Source organism: Sciurus carolinensis, chromosome 8 (genome assembly GCF_902686445.1).
Source record: "Sciurus carolinensis chromosome 8, mSciCar1.2, whole genome shotgun sequence".
NCBI classification, from domain to species: Eukaryota; Metazoa; Chordata; class Mammalia; order Rodentia; family Sciuridae; genus Sciurus; species Sciurus carolinensis.
The window spans coordinates 7,720,277-7,733,960 of NC_062220.1; the positions used below are offsets into that span (position 1 = coordinate 7,720,277).

The window sequence follows — 13,684 nt, forward strand, 5'->3', positions numbered from 1 at the left end:
GGTTCCCGCCAAGAGCCGCGAACGCGTCGTCCCGCCCTCCGGCCGGTTCCCGACACCCGGCCCTCCCCGCCCGCGGAGGGCTTCGGGCCCCACCGAGTGCCCCGGTACCCAGCCAGTTGCCCACCGCTTCCTGAAAGGCGCCGTGCGTTCGGCGAAAGAACAAAGGGGCGGCGGCGGCGCGTCCACACCGCGAGCCGCCTCCTCAGAGCCAGCCCCGCCGCCCGCGCACGCGCTGCACGCGAGTCCCGAGCGCACTCGGCGTGGGGCTCGCTCGGCGCCTTCAAGCCCGGCGGGCCCTGTGATTGGACGGGCGCCCGCTCGCATCCCGCCAATCGGGGTGGCGCTTGATTGGACTTGAGGGGGGGCAAATAAAAGCGATGGCGATTGGGCTGCCGCGTTTGGCGCTCGGTCCGGTCGCGTCCGACACCCAGTGGGACACAGAAGGCAGTGGAGCCGGCGGCGGCGGCGGCGCGCGGGAGAGGCGCGGGCAGGCGCGCGGGACGAAGGGTAACGCGCGCTGTCGGCGGCCGGCCGGCGAAGCTTCGGAGTGCGACCGGGGCGGCTGCGACGCTGGGACATCCCCGCCGCTGGTCCCCGGCATGGCCCGAGCGGGCTCTCCCGGGCGCCGCTTTTGTAGGGGCCGGGGTGGGTGAGGGGAGACCCCTCGGAAGGGGCCGTGAGGCGCGAGGGCCGGCCGGCGCGACACTGCGACTGGACGTGCCGACCCCACCCACCGCGGAGAGGCGGGCGCGGGGTGGGGGGCTTCTATCCGGGCGCTGCCCCCGACCGGGCCGGGGGCGTTCCGGTGACCGGTCCGGAGTGGCAGCCCCGAGCCTCACGTCTCCTTTGTGTGGCGGGCGGCGGGAGGGTGCGGGTGGGACGGGACAGACAAGTTGGTGGGACCGAGCGGCGAGTCCGCACTAGACAAAGGGCGACTGTGCCTCGGAGGGCTCGGCGCGAGGGGGGGCGCGACACTCGGGTCCCGCGGCTGTCGGCGGGGGCGTGGGCGGCCGCGGGTGGGCAGGGCTGGCCCCGCGGCCCCGGTCCGTCCGGCGCCGCCTCCCGGGCCGGGCGCTGCGGGACGGCGTGCGCGGCGTGGGACCGCGCGGCCGGCGGCTGGCGTTTCCCGGGAGCGGCCGGAGCCCCGCGCCCCGGTCTCGGGCCACGCTCGCGCTCCCTGGCTTCATGCTAAGTTGGCGGCAAGAGTGCGCCGCCCGCTCCTCGGCCGTGTGGCCCGGAGGGCTCTCCCCGGAGTTCCCGCTTCTTTGTGTCCCCCGCCACCCGCTGGAGGTGCGTGCCGGGGGTCGCTTTTTGCAGACGCGCGGAAGGCAGAAGCACGGTCTCCGTCTTTCGGAAAACTTGGCGAAAGCCTCGTGAGTCCCCAGTTTGTAAAAAATCGTAATCTTTATTAAAAAACAAAACCAAAAACGCCGGGATGTTGTGGCCAACTTGCGTGATACATCCGAGAACGGCGACAGGTGTTAACGAAATCAGCTGTCATTTAGCGATGGTTTCCCAGATCCGGGGGGGTTGAATGAGGATATGGTAGAAATAGGTGATGGAAACAGTGCCTGTGACGAACGTGTGCTTAGACCACGGGGTGGCAGTTTCTTATTAATCGGTCCTGTTTTCCGTGAACAATAGCGTCGGTGAGTCAGAAAAGATGGATGTACAAATGTTTGTTGCCTGAGAAATGGCATGTGTGCTGCCCACAGTTCAACTAAACTTCCTTTGTTTATCATACAGGATCTATAAAATTTAAATCCATTTGGAAGTAAATATCTGTCTTTGTGCTTGGAGTATTTTACTACAAGGCTTACTTTCTAAGGTTTCTTAAGGTCGTTATCAGTTTAATTTTATGGTGTGAATGTCACGTGAAACATTGAAAAATAAACTTTTAAAAACCACTAATGCTGGCACATTTGAATGTAGTTAATGCTTCTGTGGGTTTTGGAGTTTATTTTCCATTAATCTTCATTCATGAGCATTAGCAGATGATTTATACTTAGGAATAAAATGCAGAACAGGTGTGTAACGTCGTTTATTCATCATTTGATTTGCAAGAAAATGAGAGTATTTAAGATGTATTTTAATTTCCTCTTCACCATCTTTAAAGTAGGAATCAATAGGATTTTAGTCTTAGATATAAAGAATTCTGTTCCTCCCATTTGGGAGGTGTGTTAGGAATGTGATGTTCAAAGTCCTGGAAACACTTAGGAAGAGTCTATCATAAATTCTTATTTTGTTGGAAGTGGATATATTCCAAGAAGTTAGGAACATAGGCTTTCTTCTGGTTACATTGTCTTCTCTGAAGACATAACCTGTGCCTTTGCTAACTTATGGTTTCATACTAATGGAGACAAATGCAGTATAAAAATCTATATTGGATCCGTTTTGCAGTGTTGAACATCAAACAGACATTCCAGGGGTTGCTGTATTGGGATTGTAAAGTAAGGTTTATGTTTATATTAGTAATAATTATGTTTAAAAATCCTATTTAGAGTCTTGTCCGTTATTATGGGATGAACTAGTGCAGATTTTTGGCAAGAAATTTGGGTATTTCAGGATTTAAAAATTTTCATTTTGCTCTTGTGTGTTCCGTATTTGATATTTGCTGTCTTTGTCCTTGTTGCAAGATATTTTTTTAAGAAACCTCTAGTGAATTGGTTAACATTTTTATTTTATATTATTTTCTGGTAGAATTGAGAATATATTTAAAGTAGCAGTGATAGAAAAGAAAAACACTTGTTGATTTAGTGTAGTTAGACAAATAGATTTTTTTTTTTTTTTGGTGGGGAGTACTGGCTTTGTCTTGTATAGATACATGTATGTGATTATCTTCCTGTTTGTCATTTAAATTTTCAAGCAAATTTCTCCAGGTCACACTGGAGTTTTTTTCAGGATATCTTCTGTCCTTTGAGATGATATGCTCAAAAGGTATAAATTTATTGTAGTATTGTCCTTTAAATAAATAACTACTAAGAAAGTTGATCTGCTACTTTAAAAAACAGCAATCTGGTGATGATATAATGAGTTATGGGATCAATTAGAAATGGCTTATGAATTAGTTTTGAAGTCTTCATGTCAATATAGATGATGAAAAATTTTTGTGTTACGTTGTCAAGAACTATGTGGGGCAGTGAAACCTTTTGGGGGAGCATAGGGGAAGAGGAATAGTTCATTAAATTAGAGGAAGGTTCATCAGATGTTGTGCTTTACCTTGTAGAAGCCTTCCCTGAATACCCAGGTCCTCTTGAATTCCACATGGCTTTGTTCACACTTTTATTATAGCTCATATCAAATTGTATTGTAATCACTTGTTCTTTCATCCCTGTCCCTCACTACTATACTCCTTAAGTGCCTCAAGTCAGAGGCTCTTATTTTTCTTTGTACACCTATCATCTAGGTTGGTAGTTGCTAGAGAATAGAGATTTTAATAATTGAATAAATTAAGGAGACATTAAAGATGTAGTGAAATAATTTGACAAAGGAACTTGCAAAGCAACAGGATATATTAATATTTATGTCATAAGGAACTTTGCAAGGTTTTTTTCACCCTCTTTTAGAGGTAGTGATTACAAAGAAGAAAAATTGTCAAGGTAAATCAGTTTCAGTGTTTTTCCTTGTTATAATATTCTATGATATTGAACATTGTATATTCTTCAGGTGTAACTTGGTATTCATATTTGGTATTTTAGGCAACTATAGTAATATCTCAGACATTATAGTAGATAAATTTTTAAAATGGTTGTACAGTTCCATACCTTGCACTGTATTTTTACACTTGGTGGAACAATATGACCAAAATGAAATGAAAAAAGGAATTACAGTTGTGCATTGCATACTGAAGTTTTGGTCAATGATAGATCATATGTATAAGGGTAGTTCCATAAGTGATATTGTCTAGTGACATTTAATTTGTGTAAGGACACCTTGGGGTGTTCACACAATGACAAAATGTCCTAACTGCATTTCTAAGAATGTATACCTGTCATAAGCAACATGTGGATGTGATATTAAAGTGCCTACTATTTGCCAGATGCTTTGTTTCTTACTATGATAACATTCATAGTGAATGCTTTATTTTTAATTCTTATAAAATCTACCCTGCATCTATTAAAAAATGAGAACAAATATGGTATGTGCATACAGTAAAATATTCTGAAATAAAAGAAATGAAATTCTGGTACATAAATGTACAACATGGGTGGACCTTGAGGATATTATGCTAAATGAAATAAGTCAGACATGACCTTTTGTACAAAAAACATGCAAAACTTGAATGATTTCATTTGTATAAGGTAGCTAGAATAGGCAATTTCAAAGAAGCAGCAAGTAGTCTCAATTTCACAGAAACAGAAGAGAGGTAGAGGGGGAGTTATTGTTTAATGGATGTAGGATTTGTGTCTAGAATGATGACATAATTCTGGAGATGGGTGATGGGTAGATGGATTGTTGAATAGTACTTTGTGCAGTTGGCCCTCCATGTCTGCAGCTTCTATATCCACAGATATGACCAACTGCTGATTGAAAATATTACCAAGAAATAGTGTTTTACTGAACATGTACAGATATTTTTCCTTGCTGTTATTCCTTAAACAATACATTATAACCGCAATTTATGTATCCTTCGCTTTATGTTAGGCATTATAAGTAATCCTGTAGCCAACTTGGTGATGTACTCCTGTCATCGCAGCTACTTGAGAGACTAAGGCAGGAGGATTGCTTGAGTCCATAAGGGTGAGACCAACCTGGGCAACATGGTGAGACAGGAGGATGTGTGTATGTTCTTTGCAGATACTGTGTCATTTTATCTAAGGAGTTTGAGTGTCTGAATTTGGGTATCTGTGTAGGGTTCTGGATTAGCCTTCTTGGATAGCAAGGTACAGATGTACTTAATGTCACTGAATTGGACATTTGGAAATGGTTGTTAAAATGGTAAATGTGGCATATATTTTGCTAGAATTCAAACAATACACTCTGCAAACCTGTACTGATGATGAAACTGCAGGACACTAGTTTAGAGGGTTTTAAGAACCTGTTTAGGATTATTGAGCAGGGAATTTGCAGTCAGGATCCAAACTTCATTCTCTTTGATTCCATGTTATGTACTCCATGCTATCCACTTGCTTACTGGATATTAAACATATATTTCCTCCAGGAAGAGTGAGTTCATTTGAATCAATCAGTTACATTTAAAAGTAGATCATTGTAATTTATGCATTAAGAAGTATCTTTGAGGATTTCTGTCTCAACTATAGTTTTGATAGTATGAATTTATGGGGGGTATATTATAAGATACTTCCTTGGGTGTCAATTCCTGAGCTGCCAATCTGTGCTTGGGGTATTGTCCTCTTGGTAGTTTGAGTTTTCTTATCTGTAAATTGGTGAGGGTAATGATAACACTCAATAAAATAAAGTGATTGTGATGATAAAAGGAATATTCATCACCCTTAGAACCCTGTCACAAAGTTTGATAGATGATTTTAAGTTATTAGTTTTATTATTACTCCAGCACTGTTTTTGAGTCGATGTGTTTTTCATTAGTTAAACCAAATATTTCTCAAGTTTTAAATGTGTGCTTAGGGATTGGTATGCAAAGAAAATGGTGCTACATAGTTTTTATCTATTTCTAGAAATGTCTGTAATAGAAGTAATATGTGTTCAGTTTATTTTTTTAGAGGCGGAAAAGTGTATTTTGCGGCTCATGATTTCAAAGGTCTCAGTTCATAGAAGGCTGACTCCATTCCTTGGTGCTTGATGTAAGGCAGCATACCATGGAGGAAGAGTGTATGGAGGAAAGTGGCTTGGGACATGATTAGGAAGCAGAGGGGGCTGTGTTCAGTTTAAAACACTGAAACAACACAGATATTTTTAAGATGAAGAATTTTTTGATCCCTATAATCCCATTAGTGGTTTAGTATATATTTCTCCCAATTTGTTTTTCCTAGAGGTTCATATGTAAATGTGTATTTTTACAAGAATGTTATAAAAGTGAAACCAAGTTATTTAGTTCTAGCACAGTTTTTTAGGTCAGTAAAGAGAGATCTATTTTATTAAAATTGGCAGATGTTTCTCTTAAGGCTTGTTATGGGCTTGGCCCTTGGTCTAAGTGCTCATTATTTTATGTAGATAACAGTATCAAGAGATGGAGTGCTTAGGTAACAAGAACTGCTTAGTAGTTGAGAAAGGATTTAATTTGGACACTTTGGTTTTAAAGTTCCCATTTTTACAGTTTTGTTTTGGGTGGTGGTGGGAATTAAACTCTGGGCATCCCCCCATACTAGGTAAGCACCCAACCTTTTAGCTACACCCTTAACCCCTTGTCATTTTTTGTAAGACACACAAGCTAACTGGGTTCAGTAGCACATGTGTATAATCCCTGCAACTTGGGAGGCTGAGGCAGGAGGATCGAGAGTTCAAAGCCAGCCTCAGCAATTTAGCGAGATGCTGTCTCAAAATGAAAATATTAAAAAAGGGCTGGGGATGTGGCTCAGTGGTTGCCCCTGGGTTCAGTCCTTGGCACCCAAAAGATCTCTTTGAGATCCTGCTTTGATTCTTTTCGTCATATACCCAGAAGTGGGATTGCTGGGTCCCGTGGTAGTTCTATATTTAATTTTTTAAGAAATCGCCATACTATTTTCCATAATGAATGTACTATTTTACATTCCTGCCAATAGTGAACAAGGGTTCCAGTTTCTCCATGTCCTTGCCAACACTTGTTATTTCTGTTCTTTTGATAGTGGCCGTGCCTAATGGGTATGAAGTGCTACCTCATTGTATTGGATTTGCATAAGGGGTATTGAACATCTTTTCATGTTTATTGCCCCAAACATTTTACTTTTAATTTGTTGGAAATCACGCCTTTTAATTATTTAAAAAAATAAATACCATACATCGATTGTTAAGTGGGGAAAGTAGCATCTTGTCCTTATATGAATTTGATAAAAATTCTATTTAGGTGAACTTTGTAAGTTCTTTAAACAGCATACTGACCTATTATACTGTTAGATAGCAAAAGGATACTGTATCCTCCTTTGTAAAATTCTGATCTAAAATATATTCAAATTATTTTATAGTGTAAGAAAAGTTGGTAAGTTTATTTTAAAATTCCCTAGTGGATGTTGTGAGATACACTACCATGAAAAGTATTTGGGTTTGAGTCCCTTCTAGAGTAATCAGTGAGGACTTATAGATGACAGTTTAGAGGAAGGAAGTATAGAGTTGTCCCACTTCCCCCATTAAGTATTTTTGCCTCTCTGGAACATATTTGCCTTCCTGAAGTAGAGAACTCAAGTTATGCTATAAAGAAGATATTTAGGGGCTGGGGAGATAGCTCAGCTGGTAGAGTGCTTGTCTCGCAAGCACAGGGCCCCGAGTTCCATCCCCAGTGCCTAAAAAAAAAAAATGTAAATTGTAAAGAAGATATTTATTTTAAAAATCTTTTTGGTATTGGAAATTGAACTCAGGGTTGCTTAACCACTGCACTGCATCTCCAGCCCTTTTTTTATGTTTTATTTTGAGAAAGAGTCGAAGTCCTTAGAGCCTTGCTAAATTACTGAGTTTGGTCTTGAATTTGCAGTTCTCCTGCCTCAGCTTCCTGAGTTGCTGGGAGTACAGGTGTGTGCAACCGCACCTGGCTAAAGAAGGTATTTTTGAAGGGCTGCTTTACACCGACAGGTTGATGTGCACAGAATGGTATGCTCTAGATAAGGTTCTTCCATTAAACAAGTTGTAGGTCCTTGGCAAGTACATTTTGTGAATATCATCTTCATTGTAAAATGAATGAGAACATCAAATAATGAACCAGCGTGTGTTTATCAAGTATCTTTCTACAGAAAGGGTTTCTTCAAGTTGCAGATTTTGCAATTGAGACTTGGTGAAGATGAGTAACTTGCCTAGGTTACCACAGGGCCAAGGTCTCTTAAAAAATTGGAGTAGGCTTTTGCTGCCCCTAGGGTCCTTTTTAGCTCAATTCCTGGGACTTCTAAGCTCTTGATTTCTGTCACCCACTTAGAACCATTTCTCTGGAGAATTGGAGAAATATGGAACTTAAGTTCACAGTACCATCACAGGTAATTGTGTAATTTTTTTTTTGTAGCTGAATTTTAATTTAGTAGTTTTATTATATGCATATCTTCCAAATTTCTTAAAGTTAATTCATAAAGCATCTAATGTTGGTGATAGGCATATTTTCTCTTTCATTTTTCTGTGTTATGGGCATAATACCACCTAAAAAGTTACCGTAATGGACTATGTATGATGTAGCTGACTAAACTAGCTGTGTAAACAGTCAAACCTAAATGGGCAAGTTCAAACTTATTAGCTCCCACTTCTTACAGAATTTACCCTTGTAGTCAGAAAATAGTTTCCTGTACCTTTATCCAGTGACATTGTCCTTTGTTCAGTAATTGCAAGGGGTAGCCAGTTGCTGCAGCCATATACATTTTCTATCTAAAAAAGGTAATTATTTCAAACTGTATTGGATACCTCAGTCTTTACCCATTAGAATTATTCCAATAAAGGATGAGATACCCTCTAGAGACATTCTTACAAGTGAAAAATAACAACTTGTAAATCTAGACTACCAAAGTCAAGTGTTTTTACCCTTGAATCTGTAGATCCTGAATTTTAGTCACTTATCCTAATAGTGCTCTCATTTTCTTCTTTTCCCATGTGGAAGTGTATCCGTTCAAGTCCCCTTCCCCCCAACCAGTATCTTTGTATTGGTCTGGAAATGGCAGTGAGGTAACTGCAGGAATTATGTAACTGATTTCCTTATGATTGATCAATTATTTGTAGCATTTCTATAGTTGAAGACTCCCATATTTTCTCTTGGCTTAATTATTTTGATAAGTGTTGTTATATAGTAGTAATCCAACAAATGATGTATTTGGATAAAGCGAACTGTCTTTGTTTTATGCTGCTGAATACCTAAGACTGGGTAACTTATAAAGAACAGAAGTTTATTTCTCACAGTTCTGAAGGCTGGGAAGTGTAAAATCAAGGTATTGGCATCTGGCAAGGGCCCTCTTGTGGTCTAGTCACATGCTAGAGCATGGAGGAGCAGTCAGGGAGCAGCTCCTTCTGTCCATCCCTATATCAAGGCACCTAATCCCATTCACGAGGGAGGAACCCTCAGGGCCTGATCACCCTCTTAATACTGTCACACTGACAACAGCTGAATATTGGAGGGGACCCATTTAAACCATAGCACAGATACTGACAAATCTCATTGATAAGTAAATAATACTTGAGGATTTCAGTTTTCTAGTTATGTATATTTGTGAAAAGTAGAGAAAAACCATGACAAGGCTTATAAGTGCCACTTACCTGCTTTAGTTCCATCTTGTCCCTGAACTGCTAACTATTCTTCGTAAGATCATGAATTGTAAGATCATGGTGAGCTAAAGTAATTTCTGGAGTGTCTTTGCTTCAGTGAGGGGTTCTTTTGGTATCCATAGATTAAATAAGTGGTACTTGTAATTGTATACATTAAACTTGGGTATTTAAACCACCAGATAATATTTGAGTGGTTACCTGGAAATTCTGAGAGTCTCTGTTAATACTTTGGGACTAGGAATTTGGCCACCCAATCCTTTATATTCTGGGATTACTTTTTTGGGCATTAGGATATAAGGTCAATGTTCCAGGCAAAAATAGTATTTGGCAAAATTGCTTGTAAAAAGTTTGTAGGGAGATGCTACATTGCAAATACCTTCTCTTAGTTTGAGACCACCCTGTTTTTCCTCTACAATGAGAATAGATCATTGTTTCTATGTTGAGCAGAGTTGTTGGTTTGCACTTAGGGCCATTGCTATAATATGAGACATAATTACCTTTAAACAATAGAATCACTCCCAGTGGCTAAATACCCTTGGATATGAGAGACATACAGAGCAGTTGGTGTGAACAGCAGGTGTATGTTATCAGCCCATGCTTACCTGAACTAGGCATACTTTTGCAGACTGCAATCCTGTAAATATAAGGGTAGTAGATTCCTTATATTTACCTAAATTGAACTTTTTGTAAAATTTTGCTCAGTGTTTTTAGGTTTGTATAAGTTAAATTAGATGTTGACTTGTCAGTTATAAGATTTAAAATAGACATTGTAGAATCTGGAGTCAGATTTATCTGCCTTTTATTGTCTTTGCTCATTATTAAAAGGAGTGTTGAAATAGCACGTATCTCATACCCTTCAATTACAATGGATTGTATATTATAGCATTAGTTTCTGGTATATAAATTTTTTTTTGTTCCATTTTCCTCCAGCAGTGTCTCAGTAAACCGAATACATACCCAACAAAATTTGAGAATTTAACTTATAAAATAGATTTTGTATAGTGTTCAGAGAAAATGTTAGCTTTTAGATGTCAGGTTAGTGAATCCATTTTATCTATTGTTCAGGCAGATCCTTTAAAAGATTTATCATAATTCATTTCTCCTAATTGGTTTCTTTTCTAAGATATGTCTTTATAAGCCAGTAATACTTTCAGATAAACTTGAATGATGTCCTTGAAGACTCCATGTTGAACTCATGAGTTTGCTATTTTGTCGGAAGGAGGAAAGTATTCTTATTTTTGTGGAAAGTATACTACTACAGAGTGTACTCTTGCTGCAACAGTCAAGTTAATATAGTCTGCCATTCAGTTAAAATTGCTAAATTATTGTAATTTTTACGTACCTTTTAACATTTAGTACTACTGAAACCAAGACTACAAATATGATCTTTATTTTTTTCTCTTATTTTCCCCACTAGTTATTGGCTTGTCTTTTTCTTAGACTTCTTGAACACAAGTGCTGTTCATTACATTATTCTTGCTCACCTATAGTTTCATATACAAATAATCCACTGAAGTGTGAACACCAAAACCTCTTGTACCTTCCACATTTGGATGGTGCTCTCACAGGGGTTAGCCTTTTGGAAGCTCCAATATATTTTATTGTTACTGTTGAACTCCGGTTGATTGTGTTTGCTAGGCAGGCTCTCTCCCAGAAAGCTACATTCCTAGCCCAGAGTGCTTAATAAATTCTTATTGACTAATGGATAAAAACTCTGTTTCCAGCTCTCCCCAAGTCCTTCAATAGAAGCTTCAGAAGTTTCTTTTATTAGTATTTTTCAAGTCATTTGGATGGAAAGTTTGGGTCCCACAGTTGTGAGCTTAAATTTTTTGATCATTTATCTCCTTTTTTTTTTTTTTTAAAGATGTAAGCACAAAGATCTCTGGAATAGGATTTTTTTCTCTCTTACAGAGGGCAGGATGAATATATATGAATATCTGTGAATATTAGTTAGTTGATATGATGGGGTTGTTTCAAGGTAGCAGGAGGTCAAAGGGATAATCATGACCATGAATGAATGTTGAAGGGTAGAAGATGGATGAAAACAGAACCCATCTGTTTAAAATGTTTTGTTTGGTGTTAACCTCTTAATTTTACACAGATGATCGTACATTATTGTTTGGACTCCTTGGTTTTACAGTGATAGTAAGGTACCATACATTTATTAAGTATTCTTCACACAGATTTTTGTTAGCGTGTTTTTTTTTTTAGTTGTAAGAATAATGACTTCTAGGCTTTCATTCTTATAAATCTTTTAGAAATACCTAACTGGAATATATTATCTGTTCTAAGTTTTCTGTTCTATGTTCTCTATTAGGCAAATGAAAAGGCAGGGTACCATGATTTCTGGTTTATAGATATACTTATGATAACTTTTCAAAATTGGTCCTGGGCCCCAGGGGATCTGTAAGGTCAAAACTTTTCATAATAATTCTAAGGTGTTATTTTAAATTTAAAACAAACAAACAAACAAAAAAACAACATTGACATTTGTGCCCATTGTGCAAAAACAGTGGTGGGTAAAAATTGTGACACTTTTGCTGGGCATGGTAGCACATAACTAACCCAGTGACTCAGGAGGCAGAGGCAAGAGAATCACAGTTTTAAGACCAGCCTGGACAACTTAGTGAGACCCTGTCTCAAAAAATTTTCATAAAGGATTGGAGATGTAGCTCAGTGGTAAAGCACCCTTGGGCTCAATCCCTAGTACTGAAGGAAAAAAATGTTAGCTCCTTAGCACTTGCAGTATAAAACAAAACTCCATTTTGTTTGAGAGTATCCTTGATAAAGGACTAAGAAGGATTAATTTTATTAAATCTTGATCTTTGCACACATTTTTTAAAAATATTTTTTTGTTGTAGATGGACACATTACCTTTATATTATTAATTTTGTTATGTGGTGCTGAGGATTGAACTCAGGGCCTCACATTTGCTAGGCAACTGCTCTACCGCTGAGCCATAACCCCAGCCTAACACATTTTTAATATTCTATGTAACAAGATGGGAATGTGTATGATAGATTTCAAGGACTAGAGACCCTAGCTGCTTGCTTGCTTATTTATTTATTGGTACTAGGGATTAAACCCGGGGACTCTGCCAATAAGCTACATCCCCAGCCCTTTCTATGTTTATTTTGAGACAGGGTCTCACTAAATTGTTGAGACTGGTCTTGAACTTGTGATCTTCCTCCTCCTCAGCCTCCTGAGTAGTTGGAATTACAGGTAATGACAGGTGTGGACCACTGCATCTAGCCACTTTTTTCATCGAGAGCTCCATTTTCATTTAAAAGAGGAACTGACAAACTATGATTATTCAAACTTTGATATTTATTTGGTAGACATTTTCTTAAATCAAGGAAGTGAGCCTGTCACTTCAAGGAAAACAGCTGACCATATTTGTTGGCAATGAGAACATTTGAGCTTTCACTTGAAAATTAAGTTTTGGAAACTTGTATCTGTTTCTGTGAGCTTGACAGCTTTGCAGTACTTAGGTTAGACCTTTTCCCTTTGGTGTTGGGTATTGAACCCAGAGGCTTCCACATGGTGGGCAAGCATTGTACTACCACTAAACTAAACATCCCCAGCTCAACTTTTTGATGAGATTAATGGATTAACAAATAGGATTAAAAAAAAAAGTCAACTTGTGAAAATTTGGACCAGTATTTTTCAAATGAAGAATGATGATATTATTATATCATACAAGTGTTAAGGATCCATTCAAAATGAATAGACCAGTGAATGTTAATGTAGCAGTGTAGGAAAAGCTTACTGATACCGTTTCAGATTCCATCTTGCAACTAATCTTGTAAGAAACTACCACTGCTTGCTGAAGTATGGTGGTAGTTTTGAGGAATGAGGTTGAATTGTAGGCTCAACTAGCCACTTTTTTTCATAGAATATTTTGGTGTACTAGGCATTAGATCCACAATTATGTCAAAAGACTCTTCAAATACTCTTCCCTTTTTTAGTTACCTGTTTGAGGTTGGATTTTCTTCATAGCTTTTGACCAAAACATGTTGGAACACATTGAATGCAGAAGCAGATATAAAAATCCACCTATCTTCTGTTAGATGCTAAAGAAATAGACTATGTAAAATGTGTAATACTATTAACTAAAAATAGTTTTTAAAAGATGTCGTTTATATTAACATGCAATAGGCTTGTTATTACTATTTTAATAAAATCTAAAAATAATTGTATTCATTTTGTTTTTAATTTCTTTTTTTTTTTTTTTGGCGGGGCGGGGCGGTACCAGGGATTGAACTCAGGCCCTGAACCACTGAGCCACATCCCCTGCCCTGTGTTGTATTTTTATTTCAAAACAGGGTCTCACTGAGTTGCT

General features: G+C 39.4%; 1 protein-coding gene across 4 annotated transcripts in view; it reads left to right on the forward strand.

Moving 5' to 3' along the window:
* The first annotated feature begins 408 nt into the window (after positions 1–408).
* The window catches only part of Ezh2 (enhancer of zeste 2 polycomb repressive complex 2 subunit), a 74,965-nt gene continuing 61,689 nt past the window's right edge, over positions 409–13,684 (forward strand). For all 4 annotated transcript variants that reach the window (XM_047562311.1, XM_047562314.1, XM_047562313.1 and 1 more), the window contains exon 1: positions 409–506. The gene's annotated coding sequence lies outside the window, so the exon portion shown is untranslated. The remainder of the gene's footprint in view (positions 507–13,684) is intronic.